The sequence below is a fragment of the Sus scrofa genome, chromosome 15 (assembly GCF_000003025.6).
Source record: "Sus scrofa isolate TJ Tabasco breed Duroc chromosome 15, Sscrofa11.1, whole genome shotgun sequence".
Lineage (NCBI taxonomy): Eukaryota > Metazoa > Chordata > Mammalia > Artiodactyla > Suidae > Sus > Sus scrofa.
In genome coordinates, this window is record NC_010457.5 from 81,800,429 (window position 1) to 81,816,458 (window position 16,030).

Genomic DNA, 16,030 nt, shown 5'->3' on the forward strand with positions numbered 1-16,030 from the left:
AAATGAATTAAATATCACAATTTATGTTTAAAAATGTATGTATAGGAGTTCCTGTTGTGGTGAAGTAGAAACGAGTCCATCTAGGAACCATGAGGTTGTGGGTTTGATCCTTGGCCTCGCTCAGTGGGTTAAGGATCCGGCGTTGCCATGGGCCATGGTGTAGTTCACAGATGTGGCTCAGATCTGGTGTTGCTGTGACTGTGGTGTAGGCTGGCAGCCATAGCTCCAATTAGACCCCTAGCCTGGGATTCTCCATATGCTGTGGGTGTGGCCCTAAAAAGCAAAAAAATAAAAATAAAAATAAAAATGGATGTATAAAAATGCATCAGCAATATTATACCCTAAATCAATTTACCAGTAAATAATTACATAAATTTTTATTCTTTTAAGTTGAAATAATGAAAGTATATTTTCAAACTTACCTACGTTTACTAGGTTACAGTTATAACTGTATCAATGTATAAAACTGCTTCATTTCAACCCACAAAAAGTTAAGCTGTAAATCTTAATTTTTTTAACCCGTAAGTCTAATCACAAAATAATGCCAATGTCAAGTAAGTACATTCACTCTCCAACACTATTTATAGGTTGGAATTAGCATAAGGCATGCCAACCGTGGACTTTCCTGGTTAAAGAAGTAACGAAAAGCTCAATAATGAAATGCACTTACAAAGTGATTTTTAGGGACAAAAATACCTATAATCAGTCCTGAATTTTTTTGAAGTTTATAAATATAAAGAATGTTATAAGCGACATTCAAGTTGCAATCTAAATATGAATATTAATCCTTCAATAGTAACTCAATCCTTCAGTAATAACTCAGTATTCAAATTTCTTTTTTTTTTTTTTTTTTTTTCTCTTTTTTGTTGTTGTTGTTGTTGTTGCTATTTCTTGGGCCACTCCCGCGGCATATGGAGGTTCCCAGGCTAGGGGTCCAATCGGAGCTGTAGCCACCGGCCTACACCAGAGCCACAGCAACGCGGGATCCGAGCCGCGTCTGCAACCTACACCACAGCTCACGGCAACGCCGGATCGTTAACCCACTGAGCAAGGGCAGGGACCGAACCCGCAACCTCATGGTTCCTAGTCGGATTCGTTAACCACTGCGCCACGACGGGAACTCCAGTATTCAAATTTCTAATATGTGGTTGTAGGAAATCCAGAAACTTTAGTGAACAAAAGTATAAATTTCTGAGTTAGGACATTAAATAGATCTTAAAACTTTAAGATGCTAAAAATCACCAAGAAAGGTGGTTAAGGAGGGAAGATTCAGACGAGCCCCTTAACTTGTGTATTTTCAAAGTATATATATATTACACCGTACATGTATGGTGTACAGCACAGTGTTTTATATACAACTGACCTACACATTTTGGTTTGAAACAGTTATTTGTCCCCCAGTTAAGTCTGTAGCCATCACAAATCAGGATTTTTAATATTTGAAAGTAATGACAACAATAATATGATTTAGAACCTTGGTGAGTACTTAATCTAGGAGGCCCTAAAACAAATGCTTTACATGAATTTTATCATTTAGATACTACTATCATTCCATTTTACAAATGAAAAAACTGAGGCTATGGAAGTGAAGAATTTCACTAAGTTCCCAAAGATACTAAGTAGTGGAGCCAGATATATTTTAGGTTTTGATTTTGTAAAAAGCAACAAGATAGGGGTAGGAGGATAAAGAGGTACAAACTACTACGTATTAAAAAGAAAAAATAAGTTACAAGGATATATTGTATAGCACAGAAAATATAGCCAATATTTTACAACTCTAAATGGGGTATAATTTTTAAAAACTGTAAGTCACTATGTTGTACACCTGAAACTTTATGATACTGTAAATCAACCACACTCAATTAAAAAGGCAAAAAAAGCAGCAAGCTATTTCTAATAACTCAAAGCAGAAATAAAGTCTTTCTATAGATTAGATTGGAATATTTATATATAAAATATATAAAAGAACCTCAGACATTCTCAAATAGCTGGTAAACAGAGTTACTGAGAAAGGGTTAGTATGTAGCCCAAAGCCTTCATCTGATTAAATCTGAATGCTTAAATCTGCATGGAAGAAAAGCTAAATGACGTGCTAAAACCATGCAGCTCCAACTAAGGGCAGAACTGGTACTAGAAGTCTGCAAGCACTGCCTCTACTTGTTTACTGCATATCACTTTTAAAATACATATAATAGGAAATGTATACATATATTGTAATTAATAGCAACTTTGACATTGATTATTTGCTTGGAGAATTGTTTTGCTGTTAATGAAACAAACTATGCCTTGCCCTTTAAGATCCCTGAAGGAGGGAATTGTGCTTCTAAATTTGCCCTCTAGAACAACAACCATGGTAATAGTCAATGCCATATTCATAATCAAAGAGCCAATCAACCCTCATTGTTCCAGAAATTTTTCTATAGATTCCAGCGTTTGTTAAAGAAGCTTGACTTACTATAATGCACATGTAAACGTAGTACTTTCCAACAAATATGAAAGCCTAACAAAATTAAATAAATTCATTATTTTCTCTATTCCTTTGATTTCATACCTCTTCTATTTTCAAACACTTCGCCACTCAAACATCTTAACTCCAATTCCTACGGCCCATTACTATGAAACCTTGGGTAAATAAGGTACCTAATCTCTCAGTTATTTATTATCTTCATATGCAAAAGAGTGATAGTTAACAGCCCTCTTAAATGTTGAAAATTTTAAGTGACATAATGCATTCTAAAGTATTTACAACAGCCGGTGACATACTAATTTCTTGATACAAATTGTTTTTACTGTTGTGGCTGTTGCTGTTTTCTAGTCCATTTCTGCTTCCTTTCAAAACATGGAAAATACATGGGAATCAAATAACTAGCATTTCTTTCTGAAGCATAAATCAACTTGCTTGCCCTTGAGTGGACAGATGGTTCAATCTCAAGTGATTCCACTCTGGTATTACAGTGGGACTTCACATGACCTTTGGAGCTGGATGCATCTAACGTGTTTTTCAATAAGTAATAAAGCTCACCATATTATCTGTATGTTTTCTACTAACTGCTATTCACATTCAGGTTTAGGTGTCAGAATCTCGGACATGTTATTCTTAAATCTTCAGCTTACTTCAAGTCATTTCGAAATAGTGGAATAAAAAAGGCCTGGAATCAAAATATGACTCAACCACATACTAGCTATGTGATCTTCAGTAAACTAAACTCTCTAAGCCTCAGTTTCAGCGTCTGTAAAGTGGTGAAAATATGTACACTTCACAGAATTGTTCTATGAATTACAAGAAATTACATTATCACTTGGCACAGTGCCCAACAAATAAGTGCATAATAAATTATAGTCATTATTATTACTATTGCCAGAAAACACATGTAGTACAGCAATACTTCTCATATGGAACACATTTCTAACTTCTTATAAAGGACCTATTTCATAATTTTAAAACTGGAAAATAAAATTAGTTTGCATTTTAACTGAAATTGTATTGTTCTCATTTTCTCCAGTATAAAAAATAAAGCAAAATAATCTGAAGACTCTTCATTAAAAATAACTTCGTAGGCCTTTAACAGCAAAGGAAGTTTACTTTTATGTTTATCAAGTTCCAAACTTAAGTAGAAACTATTCAGTCACCATCAACACCACCACTACAACGCATTTTACTATTCAACTTGAGATTAAAAGTGTCTATTCTAGAACACTAACTTCCAAATATCCTAACTGAAAGACAATTCTGAAATATCCCAAACCACATTTATCACTCAAAACTAAAATCACTGAAAAGAAATACAGCTCTAAAAGCACTTTTATTATATAATGATTAAGTTCTAGTCTTCATGGTAAGTCAATGTTCATTCTGAATTAAATACTACAAAAAATGACTCTTTGATTAAAAGATTTCTGTAATAAATCATACCTGTAGTAAGCCATATAATTTCTTCCTTTTCTTACATTTTTTCAAGTTAATAATATATATAAACACTAAGTTTTTAACAGCATTGGGCTGATCCCAGTAGATGACAGAGAAAACTTGAAATTCTAATTTCAAAAGCGTCACTCGTTTTTTAAAAAATGTGTTCCAAAAAAAAGGAGAAAATTGTTCAAAATCGACTTCGTTCTAAAATGAAGATATGAGAGTCGATGAGAACAAGAGATTAGCATTCCCTGCCAGTTTGAACATATGCCTGAAACCAAGCTTACTCACATCCATACAAACTGCTGTTGAATTTTGTGACGACAATTTTGCCAATGGTGACACCCAGGCCACAGGGAAAAGAGAAAACAATCGACACTAGGTGCCACAAAACAGAAGCCTACTGGGAAAAGCGGAACGTGGAAAATTCTGTGACTCAGATTTTACTTAGTACAGTGAGAGCACCATCAGCAAAACTGAGTTCGCTAATCCCAGCTCTCTCTCAAATCCCATACGCAGTGTTCAAGAATTAAAACTACTGTTGTTTTAATTCTTGTTCTTCCCCTTCTGCCTCGTCCATGACACACACGAAACCTCGCCCTTCCCTCCACCCCTTACACCGCCCACCGTCGCTCAAATAAGGACAACAGAGGTACAGAGGCTTCTCTAAGTAGCTAGCGCACAATCCACGCCCACAAGGATGGGCCGAGCAGCATGACACTGACAGTTTTCGGTCCCTCACGATCTTTCCAACTCTCGGCACCGCCGCACAACTCAGAAAAAGACCACATGGGTAAGAACCCACTCAAAGCAATAGCTTAGTGTAAAACCTTCTGACCTTTCTCTCAAACACAGAAGTGGGCCAAAGAGTCAATGCTCAGCTCGTCCCAGTCACCGCCCCACCCAACCCCGAAATCTCCGAGAAAAGGCTGGGGAACCAATTCCCCATTGGGAGACAGAAAGGGGTCTCCAGCACTCCAGGGCCACCCTTGCCACTGTGCTGGGACAATAAGGGGATCCGGCGGCGAGACTGGGTGAACGAGCAGCCGGGCAGGAGTTCGACTAGCCGCCGCCACAGAGCTCCTAGGCCACTCCGCGTGGGGCGGAGGCGCCTGGGAGAAGCAAGCGTGGGGACCAGCAGAGTATTTCCCAGGAAAAAGCTCAGAGCGCCTCCCCACTGCCGAACTCTCCCACCGGCCTTCATTTTGAGCCCTCTACCTTCAACAAGAAGCGGGCAAAGCCCGGCGCTAGCGTCCACCTCTGCCACCTTCGGCCGCCACCACGGAGCTCGCCTCCAGAGCAGGCAGCAGCCACCCCTGACAGAGCTGGAGGCCCGGCCAACACCTTCCCATCAAACCCCGCGCTCCCGCCGCCGGCCAATCGGAGCCGCGGCCAGCGCGCGCCGCTCCCCCGTCACGTGATCGTGACCGGGCGGGCAGTTGGGGGCGCGGCGGACAGTTGGCCCCAGGGCAGTTGTCCCTGTGGTTTCCGTGGCCAAGTAGGGTGCTCATCGTCGCATCTCAGAGGTGGATTGCCATTTATTATGACTCTTACCAAAGGGGTTACTTCTTGCTCCTCCTCTGCTTCGTTTTCTTTTACAGCCTGTTCTGCCAAGTCTCACCGGCTAAAGAAAACCCCAAAATTAGTCCTGATGGTCCTAGACCGAGAGATAGAAGAGCGGGCTTGGGGGTGGAGATGAGTCCGCCCCGAAGAGTCACCAATCAGCTGTCGTCCAGCCGCCAGAAGAGCAAGTTAATACTACACAGCTTGGAAGAGACCAGTTCCCAAACATGCCAGCGGAGAAATTCAGCCTAGACTCCAGGAGTGCTTGAGGCTTTTATGACTTCTGGACGTCAAAAAGGGTCTTTTGTGACTGGATGCTTACCTCACCAGTGTGTGGTTAGCGTCAAAGGCACAATGATATTGATTTAAAGCCTGTGGATAACAACATAAGCTGATTTTTCTATCTTAAAACTCTTAGCCAAGAACACTCCTGTCACAGGTGCTGGTACTAGGCCCGCAAATAAACCACCCAGGTTTTATTTGCCTCAGTTTTAAAACAGTGGCTAAAAAGCATTAAATTTCCTAGTCAACTGGGAATGACAGGTCTAAATAACAAATGGTACTTGAACCGCACTAAGTTGTGTGGGCGTAGAGAAACTTCAGCAAAAGCTTTTGTCATGTTTAACCCCTGTGTACAGATATTTTTCATGGGATTTTTCTATTTAGTTACATACACATTTTAAAATAATTTTTAAAGTGTCCATTATTTTTAAAGAGTATAATCATTTTAATATGCTATGTTTAAACCTTGACACCAAACAGGTTAAGTAAAAGAAAGTGAGCATAGTATCTACTTGGTAAGAATAATTTATTATACTGGAAGCTATCAGATGACTCACTGTGGAGTTCCTTAACTGCTAAAATCTTTAGTTCCAGCCTTGTAAATGTGAGGGGAAGGGAACCAAAGTTTCTTCTTGTGTAATCTGGGTCACTTTACAAATCTAAAAGAAAATGAGAAGAAAACATTTTATCTATTTTGGCATGAAAATTTAACCATTTTGTTTTTCATCCTTTGCAATTCAAAGTTTTGTTTGTTTAAAAAAAGGCCTGTGCAGTTATGCAAATACATCTCCCCACCTCAGGATGATCTCTTCCTAAGAGAATAAGGAATTATTTTCTACTCGCTAATAATTTGTTTTGTAGTTTTAATTGAACTGTCAAGATCTAATGTAAATGGGACAAAAATAGAAGGGGAGAAGAGCTAGCTGGGTGCAATAGATTCCAAAAAACCTATTCCTGAGACAAAAATTCCCTAGGTAATTGATCTAGAAGATGAGAAGTTTTGATTGACAAGGGGAGAAATAATGGAATCATCAACTCTCTTAGTCCTCCCAACAACCTTTTAAGGTGTCAGTTTTCAATTGAATCAACTGAAAAGTAGAAAAATTATACAATATATTGTTGAAGGTAATACTATAATACTTCTTCCTTTATATTAAATGATAAGACTTTGTCAGATACAGTGAGAAGAGACATTAGAAACAGAAATAAGCATGTGCACCATAAGGGTCATTCCAAATATTTATTGAGGATAAGACCCTGTGTTAAATGCTAAGGATACAGAGATAAATGAAACAATTGTCCTAAAGCAGCTGACACTACTGAGAGAAACCTGCAAGAAAACAAAAAATGCAATATAAGGTAAATAAATGTTGTAGTACAGGCTAATGTTAATGATACGCATCCAGAAGGGATGTGGGAAAGCCAATGAAGGTGATGCTTTAACTGAGTCCCAATATTGTAGAGTTATCCCCTATTAATCCTAAATAGTTCTGGGATAGGTTCAGGAAGTGAAATCTAAAGAACAAAGAAGATGAGCAAGGAAACTATTCTGGGAAAAGGAATTTGAAAAGGTCTAATCCAACAAATAAGTGAGTCACATTAGATAAATGAAAATTGCAAGAGATAGGTACTATGAGAGCTTACATTAGGGTCATTCACTGATCTTGTCAGAAAAGGTGAGCCATCCTTGAGGAGGTCCCACTGGAATAGAGGTCTAAAGGATGAGAATCTAAAGAAAGGAGAAGAGAAAACAGAGGGAACATGCACAAAGGCCTTTTTTCAGGAGGAAAGAGTGCAAGCTTCAGACTCAAAGGAGGCCACTGTGGCTAGAGAATAGTTAGCTAAAGAACAGACTAAGCAGGACTTGATTGGCCATACTGAGAACCTTCATCTTTTTCTTGAGAGAAGTTTGGGGGAAGGGATTTGACCTGATCAGATCTGTGTTTTGAAAAGATCATTCCAGTTGCAGTTAGGAACCTGAACAGGGCCAGCCTTGGATCAGTTAGGATCTATGGGTCATGGTTGGTGTTGGTGGTAAGTGGCTCAAGTGGACTGGGATGGGCACAAGGGAAAATGGAACAATTTAGGAAGTAAAATGGGAGGTCTTAGGAATTAATTTAGATATGGTGGAGTGGAATGAATGGGGATTGAAGGAGAGGAAGAAGCCAGAAGTGGCAGGACCTCAGGAGTTCCCATTGTGGCTCAGCAGTTAACAAAACTGACTAGTATCCATGAGGATGTGGGCAAATATGGCTAGGATCCTGAGTTCCTGTGGCTGTGGTGTAGGCTGGCAGCTGCAGCTCTAATTGAACCCCTAGGCTGAGAACTTCCATTTGCTGTGGGTGTGGTCCTAAAAAGCAAACAAACAAACAAACAAACAAACAAAATGACAGGATTTCTAGCAGGCCCAGTGGGTGAATAGCAATGCTCACTGAAGTGTGGGGAACACTGAAAGAGTGTCAGGTTTGGGGGAAAATGGAGATTTCATTTTGAACATGTTGAGTCTCATGTTTTTGTGACCTCAAGAAGAAATGTAAATAGATCTCTGGGTCTGCAACACTTAAGGAGAAGTCTGGGCTGGACCAAAAAAAGCAGTTTACAGTTTGTAATAGGTTCTTTTCCACAAGGTACTTATTTTTTTCAAAATGAAAATATCTTATTATAAACGTTTTTAAATATATTGCGGAAAATGAAAGAAAAAGTGGAAGTCTTTAGAGAAGTTCCCCAGAATTTAAAATTGCCTGGGGCCTTCATTGAAAAAACAAATTGAGGGGTTTTTTGCTTTTTTTCTTTTTTAGGGCCGCACTTGCGGCATATGGAGGTTCCCAGGCTAGGAGTTGAATTGGAGCTACAGCTGCTGGCCTGCACCACAGCTGCAGCAACACTGGATCCAAGCCATGTCTGCAAACTACACCACAGCTCATGGCAACACCAGATCCTTAACCCACTGAGCAAGGCCAGGGATTGAACCTGCAACCTCATGGTTACCAGTCGGATTCATTTCCGATGCACCATAATAGGAACTCCTGAAAAAACAAATTCTTGAAGTTCCCTTGTGGCCAAACAAGTTAAGGATACAGTGTTGTCACTACAGCAGCTCAGGTCATTGCTGTAGCTCAAGTTCTATCCCTGACCTGGGAACTTCCACATGCTATGGGCGTGGCCAAAAGAAAACAAAAAAAATTCTCAGTCTTCCACCCTAAGATTCTGATTGTATAAGTCTGGTATGGGGCCCAGAAATTTGGATTTAAAAATTGCCACCAAGTGCCACTGGTGATTCTTACCTTCTTATCAAGGAGTTCCTCTGGGCAACAATACCCCAGTGCCAGAGGCCATCTGCATGAATTATCCAAAGTGCTTATTAAAACATAAACTCTGCAGTTACCATTGTGGCTTAGTACGTTATGAATCCGACATAGTGTCTGTAAAGATGCCAGTTCAATCCCTGGCCTCCCTCAGTGAGTTAAGGATCTGACATTGCTGCAAGCTGCCTCCTAGGTAACAAATGTGGCTTGGATCTAGTGTTGCTGTGGCTGTGACATAGGCCAGCAGCTGCAGCTCCAATTCGATCCTAGTCTGGGAATTTCCTTTTGCTACAGGTGTGGTCCTACAAAGAAAAAAAAATTATATATATATATACATATGTATATACATAGGGGGGTACTCTTGGGCCCTGCAAACTAAAATCTCTCGGGATAGGAGGGATGGGAGGACTGAAGAAATGGAGAAGGTATAGCAACCAAGTGGCCCAAGATTTCACCCCCCCCACCTTTGACAGAGGTGTCCTAGGCTCTCTACCCAGCAGTTCAGAGGGAAGCTGGTGTCTCCTGTTGTACTATGCAAACGTAAGCAGCAGGAAGCCTTCACAGGCTGCTGTGGTAACAGCTTTCCTGGCCCCTAGCCCAGGGCTCCCACCCTGTCCTCTGAAATGGTGCTCAGCCTACTCTGAAGCTCGCTTTTTCCACCACTGCCATCATCCTCATCCTTCCCTCCCTGCGCCCCCCCGCCACCCCAGTATTCTTCAGTGTTAGGCTCCAGTTCGGGGTTTGTTTGTTTTTAGCTAACTTGGCTAGGGTTGGGAGAGAAGTTGGTTTAAATGCTGTGTTTCACTCTCAGCAAAGCTTTTTTTTACTCTTGGTAAGCATTTTGTTTTTCAAGACCGAATTGTTTGTTTTCTACGTAGTCTTGTTGTAACAACTCTGTTTCTCTATGAGGCACTATAGATGTAGAGGAAGAATCAGAAAATATGGGCAGAAAAGATTACAATTATTTTTGTGATGGGAAATATAGCAAACACACAGAAAAGCTCATTAAACAGAAGTGTACTACTTAAAGTGTACTACTATAACCCAAACACTCATGTAACCTTCACTGGCTCAAAAAGTAGAACATTACCAACACCACAAAGCCTCAAAGTACCCCTTCCCTTATAACCCTCAAGTACCTAAGGATAACCACTTAGTAACATATTCACTTTCTTGCTTTCCCTTAGAGTTTTATTGCCTAATTACTCACTCTTAAACAATATGGCTTCTGCCTGTTTTTAAACTCTATGTAAATGGAATCATACAGTAAGGTTTTTTTTTTTCACATCTTGGACTTTTTTAACCAAAGTTATGTCTCTAAGATTCAGCCATGTGAAGTTCTCTTGTGGTACAGTGGGCTAAGGATCCAGCATTGTCACTGCAGCTTCAGCTTGGGTCGCTGCTATGCCGTGGGTCCGATCCCCAGCCTGGGAACTCCCGCAAGCCACAGGCATGGCCAAAAAAAAAAAGATTCATCCATGTGGATGTAGCTGTAATTTATTCTTTGTCATTGCTGTAGGATAATATATTGCATTGATATACCATAATTTATTTATCTATTCTACTGTTGGTGGACCTACAGTTTATTTCCAGCTTTGGGATAATTATAAACAGTGCCGTTACGAATGTGTGTGTGTGTGTGTGTGTGTGTGTGTGTGTGTTCTGAAGCATATAAACATAGATTTCTGTAGAGTCTTTATGTTGGTATAGAATTTCTGGTTCATAGGGTATGTTTACGTTCAGCTTTATAGGACTATGCCAAAATTTTTCAAAAGGATTGTGCCGACTTATATAATCAACAATAACATACAAAATTTCCATATAACTGATTCACTTTGCTATACACCTAAAACTAACACACTATTGTAAATCAGCTATAACCCAATAAAATTTAATTTTAAAAAATTTTTAATTAAAAATCTCTACATCCTCACCAATACTTGAATTATCTAACATTTTAATTTTTGCCAATCTAATGGATATGTAATGCCACTTATTGTGGCACTGTTTTGCATTTCCCTGATTATTAATAAAGAACAGCATCTTTTCATATGAGCATTGTTCATTGTTCAGGTGTTTGCCCATTTTTATTTTGGGTTAACTTTTTCTATTGATTTGTATTAATTGATTATATAATGTGGAAACAAGTCTTTGGTTGATTATATGTGCTACAAGTATTTTTTCCACTCTTTGGTTTGCCTTTTCACTCTATAATGTCTTTTGACAAAAATAAATTCTTAATTGAGTTCAGTATATCACTCTTTTCCTTTATAATCAGTGGTATCTGTTTCCTGTTTAAGAGATCTTTTACCCTAAGATCACTAAAATATTCTCTTGTCTTCTAAAATTTTATATCTAAGGAAGATGGCACTTGAGGTTACTCTCAGCTGTCTCTGAAGGGTTTTGTAGATAGACAGATAGTGCTTGGGAGGAGAGGGACAACAAATTGGAAAAAGCACAGCATCAAAAGCCAAGAGCTTTTGCTGCAGAAATTTGCTCACTTCACTTTGAGGCTCATCCATCCCATGCTCTAGAGGCAAATGTGAGCTAAATGTAGTTCCCACATTCCCATAAAACAAAAAGTGAGGGGCACAAAAACAGAAATATAGACAATTGGAACAGGATAGAAAGCCCAGATATAAACCCAAGTACCTATGGTCCACTAATCTATGACAAAGAAGGACAGAACATACAGTGGAAGAAAAATAGCCTCTTCAATAAATGGTGCTGGGAAAACTGGAAAGCTACATGTAAAAGAATGAAAATAGAACACTAACACCATATACAAAAATAAACTCAAAATTGATTAAAGACCTAAATATAAGGCCAGACACTGTAAAACTCCTGCAAGAAAACATAGGCAAAATGCTCTTTGACTTAAATCACAGTAATATCTTGTTTGATCTACCTCCCAGAATAATGACGATAAAGACACAAATAAACCAATGGGACCTAATCAAACTCAAAAGCTTTTACACAGCAAAGGAAACCACAAAAAAAAAAAAAAAAAGAAAAGACAACCCAGAGAATGGGAGAAAATCTTTGCAAATGATGCAGCAGACAAGGGCCTAATCTCCAAAATATACGAAGAACTCATGCAACTCAACAACAGAAAAGAAACAACAAAAAACAAACAACCCAATTGAAAAATGGGCAGAAGACCAAAATGGACATTACTCTGAAGAAGACATACGGATGGCCAACAGGCATATGAAAAAATGCTCAATATCACTATTATCAGAGAAATGCAAATCAAAACTACAGTGAGGTACCACCTCACACCAGTCAGGATGGCCATCATTAACAAGTCAAATGCTAAAGAGGGTGTGGAGAAAAAGGTACCCTCCTCCACTGTTGGTGAGAATGTAAATTGGTAAAACCACTGTGGAAAACAGTATGGAAGTACCTCAGGAAACTAAATATAGAGGCTACCATATAATCCAGCAATTCCACTGCTGGCCATATATCCAGACAAAACTTTCATTGAAAAAGATACATGCACCCCTATTTTCATAGCAGCACTATTCACAATAGCCAAGACATGGAAACAACCTAAATGTCCATCAACAGATGAACAGATTAAGAAGAAGTGGTACATATATACAATAGAATATTACCTAGCCATAAAAAAAACAAGCTAATGCCATATACAGCAACATGGATGGATCTAGAGACTCTCATACTAAATGAAGTAAGTCAGAAAGAAAAAGACAAATACCATATGATATCACAAATTTGTGGAATCTAAAATATGGAACAGATGATCCTATCTAAAAATAAGAAACAAAGAAACAAAAAACAAACAGATCATGGCCAAGAAGAGCAGACTTGCAGTTCCCAAGGTAAAAGGGGAGGGAGTGGGATGGATGGGCATTTTGGGGGGTTTTGGATGCAATAGAATAGACAGGCAATGGGATCCTACTGTACAGCGAAGGAAATGTGTGTGATTGGATCACTCTGCTGTACAAAAGAACTTGAAAAAATGTTGTAAATCAACTGTACTTTAATAATAATAAAAAATGTATTTCCTCACTTTATTAAGTGAAGAAATAAAGTCTAGACTGCTATGAAATAACTGAAAATATCCATGTATTTTGATACTGACATTCATCAAGTCTAACATTAAAGTTTCCTAGATTATATACAATGCATAAGTTCAGGGACCATTTGTGTCTGAAAGGCATGATTTAAAATTAGAACATGGGAGTTCCCATTGTGACTTACTGGGTTATGAACCCAACTAGTATCCATGAGGATGTGGGTTCAATCCCTGGTCTTGCTCAGTGGGTTGACAATCCAGCATTGCCATGAGATGTGGTGTAGGTCAAAGTCATGGCTCAGATCCCACATTGCTGTGGTTGTGACATGGGATGGCAGCTGCGGCTCTGATTTAACTCCAGCCTGGGAATTTCCATGTGCTGCAGGTGGGGCCCTCCAACCCAAAAAATAAAATAAAATAAAATAGAGAGTTACCACTGTGGCACAATGATGCTGGGATGTCAAGTTCAATCCCTGGCCAACACAGTGGGTTAGGAATACAGCACTGCCACAGCTGAAACATGGTCACAACTGTGGATCACATCTGATCCTTGGCCCAGGAAATCCATGGGCTGCAATGGCAGCCAAAAATTTAAATAAATAAATAAAACACAAGGAGTTTCCGCTGTGGTACAGTGGGTTAAGGATCCAGCTGCAGTAGCTCTGGTTGCTGCAGAGGCGTGGGTTCAATCCCCAGCCCAGCACAGTGGGTTAAGGATCGGGTGTTGCCACAGCTATGGTGCAGGTCGCAGCTATGGCTTAGATTCAATCCCTGGCTAGGGAACTTCCATATGCTGTGTGGCCAAATTTTTTTTAAATAAAGAAAATAAAATTAGAGCACAATGTATCCTGACATGTAGACAATTCCATGTGAGCTCAATCTAGTTTACTGAAAAAACATTTCCTTCTTAAAATGAAAAAAATAATTTGCTTGTTCTGGAAAATACATATGTGAAATAAGTAGGTTACAATAAATTATTGGCTTGCTGCCCAGTAATTCCAAAAGATGGCATTCTAATGCTACCTAAAAAATAATGATACACATGACAAAATCAGGGAGCTGGTGAAACTTGTCTTCTCTTGTATGCATGTAAAGCTTACACATAAAACAAGGAAGATGTAGCTAATTCATACTTAGATTTATTGTTAATAGAAGTCATAAGAGTACATGGCACTTTACAAAGCATAAAATATGGAAGACAAATTTTCTGCCCTGAGGAGCTTAGTAAAACATGTGCAGGCAGTAGCTAACAGGAAAAAATATTGTCATGGTGATTTACAAGTGATCACCAATGGAAGAGTGGGTATAAAAGAAAAATGTCTTATAAAAACAGAACTGAGAAATGCCAGGGATTTGAAAAAGACTGCAAAAGCTTGAAGGAAGAAAGAAAAAGAGATGTGAAAAATTAAAGACGAAGTTCTAAGAAATGAGGAAAGAAGAAAAACTAAAGATAAGGATAAAGGAAAAGACTTGCTGCTTTGAGGCATGAACCCAATACATGAGAAAAAGTGTAGGACTGATTTGTTTGAGAAACCTCTAAAATTAGGCAACAGGAAATCCTAACTAAACAACTCATTTCTTATAAATCTTAAGAACTAGTTTTCCCGAACAGTAGACACTAAACCAAACTTCTAATCCAAGCTATATCATTCCATCTGTAATAAGCATATATATAAATAAAATTCCATATGGTTCTGTATGCAGCTGAATTGTGAACAAGTTAAAAAGCTTTAAGAAGGAGTTCCAGTCGTGGCTCAGTGGTTAACGAATCCGACTAGGAACCATGAGGTTGCGGGTTCAATCCCTGGCCTTGCTCAGTGGGTTAACGATCCAGCGTTGCCGTGAGCTGTGGTGTAGGTTGCAGATGCAGCTCGGATCCCGAGTTGCTGTGACTCTGGCTTAGGCTGGCGGCTATAGCTCCTATTCGACCCCTAGCCTGGGAACCTCCATATGCCACAGGAGCAGCCCGAGAAATAGCAAAAAGACAAAAAAAAAAAAAGCTTTAAGAATACTTTTGAGCCAAAGTGTAAAAGGAACTTCACTTTAGAAGACGTATTCAAAAGCACTAGTTTTCTGTATATGTACATGATTCTAGAAAAGGCCCCATGCTATGGCAATACTGAAATCAGACCCGATACTTATTTACAAATTAAAGACCAACTTCCTGGATAGTGTATTCAGGGCCCAAACCATCTCTAGGTGCTACCTTTGTGGACACACCAGCTGTACAGTTTTCTCTTTATTCCCCAAATAGGTCATACTCAGGGAATTATCTCTTCAAAAAATTGCCCATTTTTAAATTATATTATCTGTCTTTTTATTAATGAGTTTGAAAATTCTTTATAAATTCTAGATATTAGTTTAATCATTAAAAATGATATGTGCAACTTTCAGATATTTCCCCCATCTGTGCCTTGTCTATTCATTCACTTAAGTGTCTTTCAAAGAGCATAAATTGGAATTCCCATCATGGCGCAGCAGAAACAAATCCGACCAGGAACAATGAGGTTGTGGGTTTGATCCCTGACCTCACTCAGTGGGTTAAGGATCCCATGTTGCTGTGACTGTGGCATAGGCCGGCAGCTACAGCTCCTATTGGACCCCTAGCCTGGGAACCTCCATATGCCTCAGGTGTGGCCCTAAAAAGCCAAAAAAAAAAAAAAAAAAAAAAGAACAAATTCTTTTTTAAATTTATCTTATTGAAGTCTAGATGATTTACAAAGCTATTTTAATTTCTATAAAATTAATACAAAGTGATTCCTTTATAAATATATAAAGGAATATATTCATATTCTTTTCCATTATGGTTTATCACAGATATTGGATATAGTTATCTGTGCTGTACATTAGGCAAAGAGCATAAATTCTTTTTTTTAATTTCTTTCTTTTTTTTCTTGGCCTTGCCCATGGCATACAGAAGTTCTTGGGCCA

General features: G+C 38.9%; 1 protein-coding gene and 1 long non-coding RNA gene across 6 annotated transcripts in view; one reads left to right on the forward strand and one right to left on the reverse strand.

Annotated features, from left to right (window-relative positions):
• LNPK (protein lunapark) overlaps window positions 1–5,278 on the reverse strand; it is an 84,070-nt gene extending 78,792 nt beyond the window's left edge. The window contains exon 1 of one of the 5 annotated variants that reach the window (XM_013984286.2): window positions 5,129–5,278. The gene's annotated coding sequence lies outside the window, so the exon portion shown is untranslated. 5 annotated transcript variants of the gene reach the window in all.
• Window positions 4,479–6,161, forward strand: LOC102158914. Its single transcript, XR_002339478.1, has 2 exons — window positions 4,479–4,703; window positions 5,512–6,161. It is a non-coding gene; the product is annotated as an uncharacterized LOC102158914 (long non-coding RNA).